The sequence below is a fragment of the Triturus cristatus genome, chromosome 1_1 (genome assembly GCF_964204655.1).
Source record: "Triturus cristatus chromosome 1_1, aTriCri1.1, whole genome shotgun sequence".
NCBI lineage: Eukaryota > Metazoa > Chordata > Amphibia > Caudata > Salamandridae > Triturus > Triturus cristatus.
This window is the reverse complement of record NC_140579.1, coordinates 761,271,614-761,287,907: the sequence shown is the minus strand read 5'-3', so window position 1 is coordinate 761,287,907 and position 16,294 is coordinate 761,271,614. Positions and strand designations below refer to the sequence as shown.

The following is a 16,294-nucleotide window of genomic DNA, read 5'->3' as shown; positions in this document are numbered from 1 at the left end:
GCTGCCTGTGTGCTAAGAGTGTGTTTCTGGAGACTGTGTATTGTCAGGTGCAAGAGAGACCTGCATGGACGCTTACACAACTGCATGAAGACTGCAGAGATGTATGTAAGATCACCTGTGGTGAGGGTTAATTGGAGTTTTGAACATGTAGGAACTACCTCACCCATTGCAGGAGTGGAAGTAAAATCTACCCTGTTGTTTTCAAATGTGTTACCATTTGCCTCTCATCTGTGAGATAGTGATTTGTGCTGAATGCTAACTATCACAGTTCAAGAAAACAAGCTGCCCCTTTCTACGAGTGCAAGTCTTACAGAACAAGAGCAACAAAAATTACATCTCTGACAACAATTCCTGGGTGCACACAGACTCATGGTGTTGTTCTAAGCAGAAAACGATATTTGATTGGCAATTTCAAAGCACATTTACTACTGTGGTAGAGCAAGTGATAATTACTGTAACAGCCTGACACATTTTCCTCATAGTTTAGAGAGGCAGAAAAGTGCACATGTCCTAACAGTTACTTGAGACCATGAGCATGTGGAACCTGGTTGAGTGATTAGACTAGAGCAAAGGAAATGAACCTTGGTGATGTTGAATGTGTTAGCGTTACACACTGCTATCTGAAATACCACACAGTGCTGAATAGTAAGCATGGGAGTGCAGGAGAAGCAGCTGCCTGTGTGCTAAGAGTGTGTTTCTGGAGACTGTGTATTGTCAGGTGCAAGAGAGATCTGCATGGACGCTTGCACAACTGCATGAAGACTGCAGAGATGTATGTAAGAGCACATGTGGTAAGGGTTAATTGGGCTTATGAACATGTAGGAACTACCTCACTCATTACAGTACTGCAAGAAAAATCTACCCTGTTGTTTTCAAATGTGTTAGCATTTGCCTCTCATCTGTGAGATGGTGATGTGTGCTGTATGCTAACCATCACAGTTCAAGAAAACAAGCTGCCCCTTTCCTACGAGTGCAAGTCTTACAGAACAAGAGCAACACAAATTAAATCTCTGACAACAATTCCTGGGTGCACACAGACTCATGGTGTGGTTCTAGGCAGAAAACAATATTTGATTGGCAATTTCAAAGCACATTTACTACTGTGGTAGAGCAAGTGATAATTACTGTAACAGCCTGACACATTTTCCTTATAGTTTAGAGAGGCAGAAAAGAGCACATGTCCTAACAGCTACTTGAGACCATGAGCATGTGGAACCTGGGTGAGTGATTAGGCTAGAGCAAAGGAAATGAGCATTGGTGATGTTGAATGTGTTAGCGTTACACACTGCTATCTGAAATACCACACAGTGCTGAATAGTAAGCATGGGAGTGCAGGAGAAGCAGCTGCCTGTGTGCTAAGAGTGTGTTTCTGGAAACTGTGTATTGTCAGGTGCAAGAGAGATCTGCATGGACGCTTGCACAACTGCATGAAGACTGCAGAGATGTATGTAAGATCACCTGTGGTAAGGGTTAATTGGAGTTTTGTTATGTGGGTAACAGGGACCCCCTGAACAAGAGGAGATGGAATGTAATTCCTAGGACAGGGTATAACACAGTGCAAATATAACTTCCTAGGCAATTAACATGTTTTGTATATTGCTATTTAAAACGTGTCCAAGTAGTATAGCCAAAAACAGTATTTTTAAAAAGTATCACATAAATGTTTATTATTAATATGATTCTCACAGAATCACGAACAAAATCAATAAAAAAACAATTCAAAAATGCAATTATACATAGTATTGACATTCAATGTGTTCAACAACAATTAAAAGTAGAGACAAATCTGTGGCCATATGATCATCTTCTACGCGCGTTTCGGCGAAAAGTACGCCTTCGTCAGGAAATGCCACAATTCCTGTTGGTTGGAGAAAATGTATTTAAAAAAAGATATTACATGACTAATTTTTTGTTTTTGTATCTTTTACATAAAATTGGCTATAAACTATACACGGACACTTCACATACAGCGAGAATCTGTTATTCTCACCCAAGGATAGAAAGAACAATGATATTAACAATTAAAATAATTGTACGTAAAGAATAATAATGAATATCTTTCTGAGATGTAAATGATGGAACGTCTAGCGAAGGAGAAGGAAAAAGGGGGGGGGGGGAAAGAGAAGAGAAGAAAAAAGAAGGTTGGGAAAAGGTTGTGAGATAAAGAAACAGAAGAAAGGAGCAAAATGAAAAAAAGGAAAAAAAGGAAGGAAAGAAAGGGGAGAAAGAAAGAGTTAGAACAGAAGAAGAGACAAGCAGAAAGAAAGAAAGCTAGAAGAAGAGAAGGAAAGAACGAAAGTTAAAGAACGAAAGGGAAGAAAGAAGAAAAATAGGAAAAGAGAGGAAGAAGAAAAAGAAAGGGAAAACAAGAAATAAAGGAAAGTCCAATTGATAAAGAAGGAAGACAAACGAAAAAAGAAGAAAGAAAAAGAGGAAGGACAGAAAAAACAGAAAAAAAGAGAAAAAAAGGGGGGATGTGGAACTGGTTAATGAAGTAAGAGTGTGATGACTGATGTCAAATTAGTTAGTTATTGATGAACGTCATTTAACATAAGTACTAGCTCTACTCATGAGCCCTGGATAGATAAAGAGCAATGCTTACTTCAAGGTGTAGTCTAGCGTGTAGATAGCAGGTGAAGGATTTATCTGGAGGTAGTGTTTGACGGTCTGAAATGACCAAGAGACAGGATATAAGGAACTCAGTAACGATGTCCGCTAAAAGCTGTGTCATTAGGAGGAGTCTTCCAGTACCTGATAATTGATGTAAAGCCTCTAACCATGGGATTTCACAGAAAATGAAAAGAGCGTTGCCGGGTGTTACAGGTGGTGGTCATGAAGCCTGTAAAAATAATAACATGCTGTTGTAGCGGTATAGAAGGAACTCTGTTGGCAACATCTAAAAGAGGGTTTTTCTTATTAATGATATATGGATGTGCTTTGTATTTAATATAGTAGAAATACCTGTTCTATCTGCTAGAATGGAATATCACATATGTCGGTCAAAAGGACTTGAATGAACGGAGTGTTCATTCATGGGTTCAAGATATATTCCTGATGCAGCAAAACTATGGAGCAAAAAATCCAAAAAATGTCATTAGAAATAATGCGTGCTTATGATGATCGGGCATTGTGAGAGTTATAGCTGCTTCTTTGTTTACCTGTTTTATCCCCGTGTGAACCTGGTGAAGGATTGCCGCAGATGAAAATAAGAGTGGAGCCGTATGGATGACGGGCGTCTGATATTAGGGACAAATGTCCTGAAATGAAAGGGACAGGGGAGGGAAAAGGGAAGGGGGGGGAAAAGGGTAGAATGTAAAATGAGTATATATATGGGGAAGTGTGTATAACGATGGTTAAGTTAAGTTGGTGTTAAGTATTGCGGTTTGACAATGACCACGTTGAAGCAAGGGATCATTATATGCCAACTGCAAATGGGGGAGGTCAGGTAAAAAATGAAGGCTGCGGGATGGATGTACGCAGCTAGTAGATCATATCAGCGAGTGCGGGGAATGATTACATACCCGTTGCAAAGGCTGAAGTCAGGTGAAAAATCAAGGCTGGGGGATGGATGTTATAGGTTAATATATTTTATCAGCGAATGCATATGGCATGTAAATAATTCAACAGGTTTCGAGAAATAAACGGATTGTTCGTTAAACTACAAAGCGCTGGAAAAGGTCTTTACCTGGTCTGCGGCGTGATGAGGTGCCGATTCCTTCTTTGTGGACGTTTGCTCAGCTGAGGATGATGCCGATAAGCGAGGATGGCGGGATTCGCGTTCGTTTAAATAGTGAAGGTAGGAGAATCTGATAGGACGTTGCTAACTGGGAGTGCTACGTGGGTCGTGAGTGGGTGGGGGAATAACTTGTTTCGTGGTTGGTTATAACGTTAAAACTAAACTGTGGTTTAGTTAAAGGTACATGTACGAGAAAATAACAGGGCCACCGCGGAAAGCCAGACCCGATGTGTAAACAGCGGCCCTGTATGTATTAATGCATGCAGATCGATAGATGTCATCTATTGGAATCTTTTTACTGTGGATCTGTATCTGGGTGCAGTTTCATTTATAATGTGCCGGATGATGGTATGGAATTTAATAAAAAGTAACATGAAAGTTATCTAATGAAATATATATTGGGAATGATGTCTGCAGACTGTAAATATATTATTTGGAGGCAGAATAGGAAAATATTATTTTTGAACAATTATATATTTAATCATATTGTTAGGGGATGGGAACATGTGTGGGGTTGGTTACAGGGAGGAGGGGAAAGGGGGGGGGGGGGGGGTTTCTGGGGTTGTTTGTGGGGTGGGAAAGTCGGTGAGAGGAAACTAATATGGATATGGAGAGAGGAGAATGAGTATCAATGGAAGGTATTGTATCTTCATGACTAGTGTATCTGATTAGGTAATTGCATTTTCCCACGGCAAGTCGCTATTCAGACCCTTGCGAAACGTGTCTAAGGAAAAGATCCAAAATACTTCGCGTTTTTTGCGGACTGCAGTGCCACCTTGAGTGTCAGGTGTTTTGATCTTTTCTAGGATACACCAACGTAAGTCATCTGGATGGTGTTCTGCTTGTAGGAAATGTTTCACTAAGGGGGCTTGAAGTTTCTTAGTTTTGATGGCAGAACGATGTTCTGATATTCTGATGTGTATGGCTCTCCCAGTTTCGCCTACATATCCTAGTTGACAAGGGCAGAGGATCAAGTAGATGACGTTGGGGGTTTTGCAGTTCCATAAGTCGGTTGCTTGGATTTTAAATCCATTGTGGGTTAAAGTGTCTCCAAGAATAATGGAGTCACAGGATTTGCAGTTTGAGCATCTTATTGTTCCTTTGATGGGGGCTTTGTTGTTAATAGTTTTTTGGATGAATGGTGGTTGGGAGTTAAGGCTAGTGAATTTAGAATGGACCAGAATATCTTTGAGGTTTTTGTTTTTTCGATAGGCGTAAATAGGTTTATCTAATTTATTCTGATTGTCCATGGTACAGTTGAGGATGTGCCAGTTGGTGTTAATGATGTGTTTAATTTTATTGTTCAAGGTGGAGTGTTTGGTGACACATACAAGTTGGTGATTTTCCTCTTGTGTGTTGGGTCTTAATAGGTGATCCCTATCGTAATATCTGGCCCGTTTATACGATTCTCGAATGAGTCTGTGGGGGTATCCTCTCTCTAGAAATTTCTTTTTCATTTCCACTGCTTGTCTGTCAAAGTCAGTGAGGTTGGTGCAGTTGCGGCGAACTCTTAGGAATTGGGAGAAGGGGATACTGTCTTTTTGACTTCTAGGGTGAAAGCTTTTAAAGTGTAGAAGTGTGTTTCTCGCTGTTGGCTTAACATGTAAGTCTACTTCCAGGTGGCCGCAATTGTTTTTGATAAGAATGTCGAGAAATTCTACCATGGTGGTGTGGCTATGTGCAGTGAATCGTAAGTTGGGATCTGTGAGGTTAAGCCATTGCAGGTAATCAGATAGTGTATCTTCTCCCCCGGTCCAGATAAAGAAGATGTCATCAATGTATCTGGACCAGTGGGAGACAGATTCAAAAAACGGGGCAATTTCATTGTGTATAAATTTGTCCTCCCAATGTGCCATGTAGATGTTGGCAATAGAAGGCGCCACCGAAGCGCCCATACTAACACCTTTGGTTTGGTGAAAGGTGTGTTGCCCAAAACTAAAATAATTTTCAGTTAAGATAATATGCAGGCATTCTAAAATGAATGGTTTTGAGAATGGAATTTCAAATTTATCGATAAACCATGACGTTGCTTCAATGGCTTCATTTTGGGGAATGTTACTGTATAAAGATTCAATGTCCAAGGTTACAAGAACATCATGAATAGGATTGAATGGTATGTTTTCTATTTTATTAATCATGTCTCTAGTGTCTTGTATATATGACATGATTTTGGAGATGTGGGGTCTTATGATATTATCTATGAATTTGGATAATGGTTCCGTGATGGTTCCAATGGTGGAAACTATGGGTCTATATGGTGGCTTGTCTATACTTTTGTGAATTTTTGGAACACCGTAGATGCATGCTGTTTTCTTTGGAGAATAATTGAGGTAATCATATTCCTTGTTGGTAATAAGACCTTCATTGAGGGCAAATTTAGTAAGGCCAAGAATCCTTTTTTCTATTCTAGTAATTGGGTTGTTTCTGGTGCTACGATAGAAATCTTGGTTTTCTAACATTGTCAACATGTTCTGTTCGTAGTCATCAGTGTTTAAGACTACAATGCCGCCCCCTTTATCACAACATTTAATTGTGAGGGTTTTGTCGTTGGTGATGTTTTTCATGGCAAGGAATTCTTCTCTGGTTAAGTTGTAAATGGGTTTAGGTATAAATTTGAGGGTTTCTTCTAGTTGTTTCAGAACTATGTTTTCGAATGTGGATACTTCAGATCCTACTTGGTCTAATGTTGGGGTAAAGGTGGAGGGTAAAGAGAGTGTATTATTAATGGGGGTTTCTTGGTCTGAATCTTTATGATTTTGGAAGAATTTCTTGAGTCTAATTTTGCGGAAAAAAGCATGTATGTCTTGGTATAGTTCAAATTTATTTACAAAGGAGTGAGGAACATAAGATAGACCTTTTGCTAAAAGGTTGGTGCTGGGGGTGTCAAGTGGGTGTGATGATAGATTAAAGATGGGTATTATGTTCCCTGTTTCCAGTATTGTCGGTTCCTTGTCTCTAGAAGATATTGGGGATCCGGTTGGTAGTGGGGTCCCTGATAGTTTCCCCTGAATTGAGGTTGAGGTTGGAACCTGACTCTTTGTCTGCCTCTGCGAGCTCCTCGGTGACCTAAAAAAGACTGGTGTGAGTTTTTAGTGGAATTAGAGGGATTATATATGTCGCTTGGTTCCTGTGGATGTATACCATTTTCACTGTCTGTATCAGACGTATCTGAAAAAGTCCTAACTTTTTGATATCTAGCTGTATGGTCATTGATGTATTGGTTGTGTTTATAGAAGTCTTCATGAAGATATGGGTACGTTCTTTCTGGTGTACAGTATCTTTTATCTTTAGATAGTTTGTCAGATTTTCTCTTATTTAGATATTCTGCAAAGGAAGCTAGTTCTTTGTTTGATTCCTCCAATTTTTTTATGGCATCTTCTACACTATTATTTTTCTTGATTTGGTCTTCTAGTTCAGTCAATTCTATTTTGAGTACTGCTGCTAGTTCTTTAGCAGTTTCAATGATTAATATCATTAAATCCCTGGAGCATCTATTGGCAATCATGCTCCATTTATGTAAAAATTCTTTGTATTGGACAAAGAGTCCTGGGATATTACGTACTCTTAGGCCTTGCGGTATTACGCCGGCTTTTAGGTACTCTAACATAAATTCGCCGTGCGCTTCCATCCTTTTTAGTTTCTTCTTAAGGTCTATGAGTTTGTTGATATCATCATTGGTATGGATGCTAGTTTTAGAACTGTTACCGAACGAATTACTAGTCCCTATGAGGGTAGCAAAATCCTCATCTGAAAACCCAAAGCATTTGAGTTGGGCCATGATGTGGGGGAATAGAGGGAAATAGGGATGGAGAGAAGAATGTGATGAAGTGATGGGTATGTAACGGAGGAAAAAAGAACTAAGGGAATAAGAGAGAAAAAAAGGGTAGGGAGAAAGAGCAAGTGAAGAGGGGGTGGGATGTAACAGGGCCAGAGAGGGTATGAGTGAAGAGGGAGTGAATCAAGAAGTAAAAAATGTAGAGGTGATTCGATAAGATAAAGTACGAACAGTCCCGCACAGACAGGCTGTGGGTAATCTTATGTGGGTAACAGGGACCCCCTGAACAAGAGGAGATGGAATGTAATTCCTAGGACAGGGTATAACACAGTGCAAATATAACTTCCTAGGCAATTAACATGTTTTGTATATTGCTATTTAAAACGTGTCCAAGTAGTATAGCCAAAAACAGTATTTTTAAAAAGTATCACATAAATGTTTATTATTAATATGATTCTCACAGAATCACGAACAAAATCAATAAAAAAACAATTCAAAAATGCAATTATACATAGTATTGACATTCAATGTGTTCAACAACAATTAAAAGTAGAGACAAATCTGTGGCCATATGATCATCTTCTACGCGCGTTTCGGCGAAAAGTACGCCTTCGTCAGGAAATGCCACAATTCCTGTTGGTTGGAGAAAATGTATTTAAAAAAAGATATTACATGACTAATTTTTTGTTTTTGTATCTTTTACATAAAATTGGCTATAGACTATACACGGACACTTCACATACAGCGAGAATCTGTTATTCTCACCCAAGGATAGAAAGAACAATGATATTAACAATTAAAATAATTGTACGTAAAGAATAATAATGAATATCTTTCTGAGATGTAAATGATGGAACGTCTAGCGAAGGAGAAGGAAAAAGGGGGGGGGGGGGGAAGAGAAGAGAAGAAAAAAGAAGGTTGGGAAAAGGTTGTGAGATAAAGAAACAGAAGAAAGGAGCAAAATGAAAAAAAGGAAAAAAAGGAAGGAAAGAAAGGGGAGAAAGAAAGAGTTAGAACAGAAGAAGAGACAAGCAGAAAGAAAGAAAGCTAGAAGAAGAGAAGGAAAGAACGAAAGTTAAAGAACGAAAGGGAAGAAAGAAGAAAAATAGGAAAAGAGAGGAAGAAGAAAAAGAAAGGGAAAACAAGAAATAAAGGAAAGTCCAATTGATAAAGAAGGAAGACAAACGAAAAAAGAAGAAAGAAAAAGAGGAAGGACAGAAAAAACAGAAAAAAAGAGAAAAAAAGGGGGGATGTGGAACTGGTTAATGAAGTAAGAGTGTGATGACTGATGTCAAATTAGTTCGTTATTGATGAACGTCATTTAACATAAGTACTAGCTCTACTCATGAGCCCTGGATAGATAAAGAGCAATGCTTACTTCAAGGTGTAGTCTAGCGTGTAGATAGCAGGTGAAGGATTTATCTGGAGGTAGTGTTTGACGGTCTGAAATGACCAAGAGACAGGATATAAGGAACTCAGTAACGATGTCCGCTAAAAGCTGTGTCATTAGGAGGAGTCTTCCAGTACCTGATAATTGATGTAAAGCCTCTAACCATGGGATTTCACAGAAAATGAAAAGAGCGTTGCCGGGTGTTACAGGTGGTGGTCATGAAGCCTGTAAAAATAATAACATGCTGTTGAAGCGGTATAGAAGGAACTAATTAATTGGAGTTTTGAACATGTAGGAACTACCTCACCCATTGCAGGAGTGGAAGGAAAATCTACCCTGTTGTTTTCAAATGTGTTAGCATTTGCCTCTCATCTGTGAGATAGTGATTTGTGCTAAATGCTAACCATCACAGTTCAAGAAAACAAGCTGCCCCTTTCCTACGAGTGCAAGTCTTACAGAACAAGAGCAACACAAATTAAATCTCTGACAACAATTCCTGTGTGCACACAGACTCATGGTGTTATTCTAGGCAGAAAACGATATTTAATTGGCAATTTCAAAGCACATTTACTACTGTGGTAGAGCAAGTGATAATTACTGTAACAGCCTGACACATTTTCCTTATAGTTTAGAGAGGCAGAAAAGAGCACATGTCCTAACAGCTACTTGAGACCATGAGCATGTGGAACCTGGGTGAGTGATTAGGCTAGAGCAAAGGAAATGAGCATTGGTGATGTTGAATGTGTTAGCGTTACACACTGCTATCTGAAATACCACACAGTGCTGAATAGTAAGCATGGGAGTGCAGGAGAAGCAGCTGCCTGTGTGCTAAGAGTGTGTTTCTGGAAACTGTGTATTGTCAGGTGCAAGAGAGATCTGCATGGACGCTTGCACAACTGCATGAAGACTGCAGAGATGTATGTAAGATCACCTGTGGTAAGGGTTAATTGGAGTTTTGAACATGTAGGAACTACCTCACCCATTGCAGGAGTGGAAGGAAAATCTACCCTGTTGTTTTCAAATGTGTTAGCATTTGCCTCTCATCTGTGAGATGGTGATGTGTGCTGTATGCTAACCATCACAGTTCAAGAAAACAAGCTGCCCCTTTCCTACGAGTGCAAGTCTTACAGAACAAGAGCAACACAAATTAAATCTCTGACAACAATTCCTGTGCTCATGGTGTGATTCTAGGCAGAAAACGATATTTGATTGGCAATTTCAAAGCACATTTACTACTGTGGTAGATCAAGTGATAATTACTGTAACAGCCTGACACATTTTCCTTATAGTTTAGAGAGGCAGAAAAGAGCACATGTCCTAACAGCTACTTGAGACCATGAGCATGTGGAACCTGGGTGAGTGATTAGACTAGAGCAAAGGAAATGAGCCTTGGTGATGTTGAATGTGTTAGCGTTACACACTGCTATCTGAAATACCACACAGTGCTGAATAGTAAGCATGGGAGTGCAGGAGAAGCAGCTGCCTGTGTGCTAAGAGTGTGTTTCTGGAGACTGTGTATTGTCAGGTGCAAGAGAGATCTGCATGGACGCTTACACAACTGCATGAAGACTGCAGAGATGTATGTAAGATCACCTGTGGTAAGGGTTAATTGGAGTTTTGAACATGTAGGAACTACCTCACCCATTGCAGGAGTGGAAGGAAAATCTACCCTGTTGTTTTCAAATGTGTTAGCATTTGCCTCTCATCTGTGAGATAGGGATTTGTGCTGAATGCTAACCATCACAGTTCAAGAAAACAAGCTGCCCCTTTCCTACGAGTGCAAGTCTTACAGAACAAGAGCAACACGCATTAAATCTCTGACAACAATTCCTGTGTGCAAACAGACTCATGGTGTGATTCTAGGCAGAAAACGATATTTGATTGGCAATTTCAAAGCACATTTACTACTGTGGTAGAGCAAGTGATAATTACTGTAACAGCCTGACACATTTTCCTTATAGTTTAGAGAGGCAGAAAAGAGCACATGTCCTAACAGCTACTTGAGACCACGAGCATGTGGAAACTGGGAGAGTGATTAGACTAGAGCAAAGGAAATGAGCCTTGGTGATGTTGAATGTGTTAGCGTTACACACTGCTATCTGAAATACCACACAGTGCTGAATAGTAAGCATGGGAGTGCAGGAGAAACAGCTGCCTGTGTGCTAAGAGTGTGTTTCTGGAGACTGTGTATTGTCAGGTGCAAGAGAGATCTGCATGGACGCTTACACAACTGCATGAAGACTGCAGAGATGTATGTAAGATCACCTGTGGTGAGGGTTAATTGGAGTTTTGAACATGTAGGAACTACCTCACCCATTGCAGGAGTGGAAGGAAAATCTACCCTGTTGTTTTCAAATGTGTTACCATTTGCCTCTCATCTGTGAGATAGTGATATTTGTTGAATGCTAACCCACACAGTTCAAGAAAACAAGCTGCCCCTTTCCTACGAGTGCAAGTCTTACAGAACAAGAGCAACACAAATTAAATCTCTGACAACAATTCCTGGGTGCACACAGACTCATGGTGTGGTTCTAGGCAGAAAACAATATTTGATTGGCAATTTCAAAGCACATTTACTACTGTGGTAGAGCAAGTGATAATTACTGTAACAGCCTGACACATTTTCCTTATAGTTTAGAGAGGCAGAAAAGAGCACATGTCCTAACAGCTACTTAAGACCATGAGCATGTGGAACCTGGGTGAGTGATTAGACTAGAGCAAAGGAAATGAGCCTTGTTGATGTTGAATGTGTTAGCGTTACACACTGCTATCTGAAATACCACACAGTGCTGAATAGTAAGCATGGGAGTGCAGGAGAAGCAGCTGCCTGTGTGCTAAGAGTGTGTTCTGGAGACTGTGTATTGTCAGGTGCAAGAGAGATCTGAATGGACGCTTGCACAACTGCATGAAGACTGCAGAGATGTATGTAAGAGCACATGTGGTAAGGGTTAATTGGGCTTATGAACATGTAGGAACTACCTCACTCATTACAGTACTGCAAGAAAAATCTACCCTGTTGTTTTCAAATGTGTTAGCATTTGCCTCTCATCTGTGAGATGGTGATGTGTGCTGTATGCTAACCATCACAGTTCAAGAAAACAAGCTGCCCCTTTCCTACGAGTGCATGTGTTACAGAAAAAGAGCAACACAAATTAAATCTCTGACAACAATTCCTGTGCTCATGGTGTGATTCTAGGCAGTAAACGATATTTGATTGGCAATTTCAAAGCACATTTACTACTGTGGTAGAGCAAGTGATAATTACTGTAACAGCCTGACACATTTTCCTTATAGTTTAGAGAGGCAGAAAAGAGCACATGTCCTAACAGCTACTTGAGACCATGAGCATGTGGAACCTGGGTGAGTGATTAGACTAGAGCAAAGGAAATGAGCCTTGGTGATGTTGAATGTGTTAGCGTTACACACTGCTATCTGAAATACCACACAGTGCTGAATAGTAAGCATGGGAGTGCAGGAGAAGCAGCTGCCTGTGTGCTAAGAGTGTGTTTCTGGAGACTGTGTATTGTCAGGTGCAAGAGAGATCTGCATGGACGCTTACACAACTGCATGAAGACTGCAGAGATGTATGTAAGATCACCTGTGGTAAGGGTTAATTGGAGTTTTGAACATGTAGGGACTACCTCACCCATTGCAGGAGTGGAAGGAAAATCTACCCTGTTGTTTTCAAATGAGTTAGCATTTGCCTCTCATCTGTGAGATAGGGATTTGTGCTGAATGCTAACCATCACAGTTCAAGAAAACAAGCTGCCCCTTTCCTACGAGTGCGAGTCTTACAGAACAAGGGCAACACAAATTAAATCTCTGACAACAATTCCTGTGTGCACACAGACTCATGGTGTTATTCTAGGCAGAAAACGATATTTAATTGGCAATTTCAAAGCACATTTACTACTGTGGTAGAGCAAGTGATAATTACTGTAACAGCCTGACACATTTTCCTTATAGTTTAGAGAGGCAGAAAAGACAACATGTCCTAACAGCTACTTGAGACCATGAGCATGTGGAACCTGGGTGAGTGATTAGACTAGAGCAAAGGAAATGAGCCTTGGTGATGTTCAATGTGTTAGCGTTACACACTGCTATCTGAAATACCACACAGTGCTGAATAGTAAGCATGGGAGTGAAGGAGAAGCAGCTGCCTGTGTGCTAAGAGTGTGTTTCTGGAGACTGTGTATTGTCAGGTGCAAGAGAGATCTGCATGGACGCTTACACAACTGCATGAAGACTGCAGAGATGTATGTAAGATCACCTGTGGTAAGGGTTAATTGGAGTTTTGAACATGTAGGGACTACCTCACCCATTGCAGGAGTGGAAGGAAAATCTACCCTGTTGTTTTCAAATGTGTTAGCATTTGCCTCTCATCTGTGAGATAGGGATTTGTGCTGAATGCTAACCATCACAGTTCAAGAAAACAAGCTGCCCCTTTCCTACGACTGCAAGTCTTACAGAACAAGAGCAACACGCATTAAATCTCTGACAACAATTCCTGTGTGCACACAGACTCATGGTGTTATTCTAGGCAGAAAACGATATTTAATTGGCAATTTCAAAGCACATTTACTACTGTGGTAGAGCAAGTGATAATTACTGTAACAGCCTGACACATTTTCCTTATAGTTTAGAGAGGCAGAAAAGAGCACATGTCCTAACAGCTACTTTAGACCATGAGCATGTGGAACCTGGGTGAGTGATTAGACTAGAGCAAAGGAAATGAGCCTTGGTGATGTTGAATGTGTTAGAGTTACACACTGCTATCTGAAATACCACACAGTGCTGAATAGTTAGCCTGGGAGTGCAGGAGAAGCAGCTGGCTGTGTGCTAAGAGTGTGTTTCTGGAGACTGTGTTTTGTCAGGTGCAAGAGAGATCTGCATGGACGCTTGCACAACTGCATGAAGACTGCAGAGATGTATGTAAGATCACCTGTGGTGAGGGTTAATTGGGCTTATGAACATGTAGGAACTACCTCACCCATTGCAGGAGTGGAAGGAAAATCTACCCTGTTGTTTTCAAATGTGTTAGCATTTGCCTCTCATCTGTGAGATAGTGATTTGTGCTGAATGCTAACCATCACAGTTCAAGAAAACAAGCTGCCCCTTTCCTACGAGTGCAAGTCTTACAGAACAAGAGCAACACAAATTAAATCTCTGACAACAATTCCTGTGTGCACACAGACTCATGGTGTTATTCTAGGCAGAAAACGATATTTAATTGGCAATTTCAAAGCACATTTACTACTGTGGTAGAGCAAGTGATAATTACTGTAACAGCCTGACACATTTTCCTTATAGTTTAGAGAGGCAGAAAAGAGCACATGTCCTAACAGCTACTTGAGACCATGAGCATGTGGAACCTGGGTGAGTGATTAGGCTAGAGCAAAGGAAATGAGCATTGGTGATGTTGAATGTGTTAGCGTTACACACTGCTATCTGAAATACCACACAGTGCTGAATAGTAAGCATGGGAGTGCAGGAGAAGCAGCTGCCTGTGTGCTAAGAGTGTGTTTCTGGAAACTGTGTATTGTCAGGTGCAAGAGAGATCTGCATGGACGCTTGCACAACTGCATGAAGACTGCAGAGATGTATGTAAGATCACCTGTGGTAAGGGTTAATTGGAGTTTTGAACATGTAGGAACTACCTCACCCATTGCAGGAGTGGAAGGAAAATCTACCCTGTTGTTTTCAAATGTGTTAGCATTTGCCTCTCATCTGTGAGATAGTGATTTGTGCTGAATGCTAACCATCACAGTTCAAGAAAACAAGCTGCCCCTTTCCTACGAGTGCAAGTCTTACAGAACAAGAGCAACACACATTAAATCTTTGACAACAATTCCTGTGTGCACACAGACTCATGGTGTTATTCTAGGCAGAAAACAATATTTAATTGGCAATTTCAAAGCACATTTACTACTGTGGTAGAGCAAGTGATAATTACTGTAACAGCCTGACACCTTTTCCTTATAGTTTAGAGAGGCAGAAAAGAGCACATGTCCTAACAGCTACTTGAGACCATGAGCATGTGGAACCTGGGTGAGTGATTAGACTAGAGCAAAGGAAATGAGCCTTGGTGATGTTGAATGTGTTAGAGTTACACACTGCTATCTGAAATACCACACAGTGCTGAATAGTTAGCCTGGGAGTGCAGGAGAAGCAGCTGGCTGTGTGCTAAGAGTGTGTTTCTGGAGACTGTGTTTTGTCAGGTGCATGAGAGATCTGCATGGACGCTTGCACAACTGCATGAAGACTGCAGAGATGTATGTAAGATCGCCTGTGGTAAGGGTTAATTGGGCTTATGAACATGTAGGAACTACCTCACCCATTGCAGGAGTGGAAGGAAAATCTACCCTGTTGTTTTCAAATGTGTTAGCATTTGCCTCTCATCTGTGAGATAGTGATTTGTGCTGAATGCTAACCATCACAGTTCAAGAAAACAAGCTGCCCCTTTCCTACGAGTGCAAGTCTTACAGAACAAGAGCAACACAAATTAAATCTCTGACAACAATTCCTGTGTGCACACAGACTCATGGTGTTATTCTAGGCAGAAAACGATATTTAATTGGCAATTTCAAAGCACATTTACTACTGTGGTAGAGCAAGTGATAATTACTGTAACAGCCTGACACATTTTCCTTATAGTTTAGAGAGGCAGAAAAGAGCACATGTCCTAACAGCTACTTGAGACCATGAGCATGTGGAACCTGGGTGAGTGATTAGGCTAGAGCAAAGGAAATGAGCATTGGTGATGTTGAATGTGTTAGCGTTACACACTGCTATCTGAAATACCACACAGTGCTGAATAGTAAGCATGGGAGTGCAGGAGAAGCAGCTGCCTGTGTGCTAAGAGTGTGTTTCTGGAAACTGTGTATTGTCAGGTGCAAGAGAGATCTGCATGGACGCTTGCACAACTGCATGAAGACTGCAGAGATGTATGTAAGATCACCTGTGGTAAGGGTTAATTGGAGTTTTGAACATGTAGGAACTACCTCACCCATTGCAGGAGTGGAAGGAAAATCTACCCTGTTGTTTTCAAATGTGTTAGCATTTGCCTCTCATCTGTGAGATAGTGATTTGTGCTGAATGCTAACCATCACAGTTCAAGAAAACAAGCTGCCCCTTTCCTACGAGTGCAAGTCTTACAGAACAAGAGCAACACGCATTAAATCTTTGACAACAATTCCTGTGTGCACACAGACTCATGGTGTTATTCTAGGCAGAAAACAATATTTAATTGGCAATTTCAAAGCACATTTACTACTGTGGTAGAGCAAGTGATAATTACTGTAACAGCCTGACACATTTTCCTTATAGTTTAGAGAGGCAGAAAAGAGCACATGTCCTAACAGCTACTTGAGACCATGAGCATGTGGAACCTGGG

The 16,294-nt window shown here is 40.6% G+C and overlaps 1 long non-coding RNA gene across 1 annotated transcript; it reads right to left on the bottom strand.

Annotated features, from left to right (window-relative positions):
- Nucleotides 1-2,618: 2,618 nt before the first annotated feature.
- LOC146871045 (uncharacterized) lies at nt 2,619-3,023 on the bottom strand. The gene is made up of 3 exons (XR_014959491.1): nt 2,962-3,023; nt 2,752-2,839; nt 2,619-2,667 (listed from the first exon to the last, which is right to left on the bottom strand). It is a non-coding gene; the product is annotated as an uncharacterized LOC146871045 (long non-coding RNA).
- Between the last annotated feature and the right edge of the window lie 13,271 nt (nt 3,024-16,294).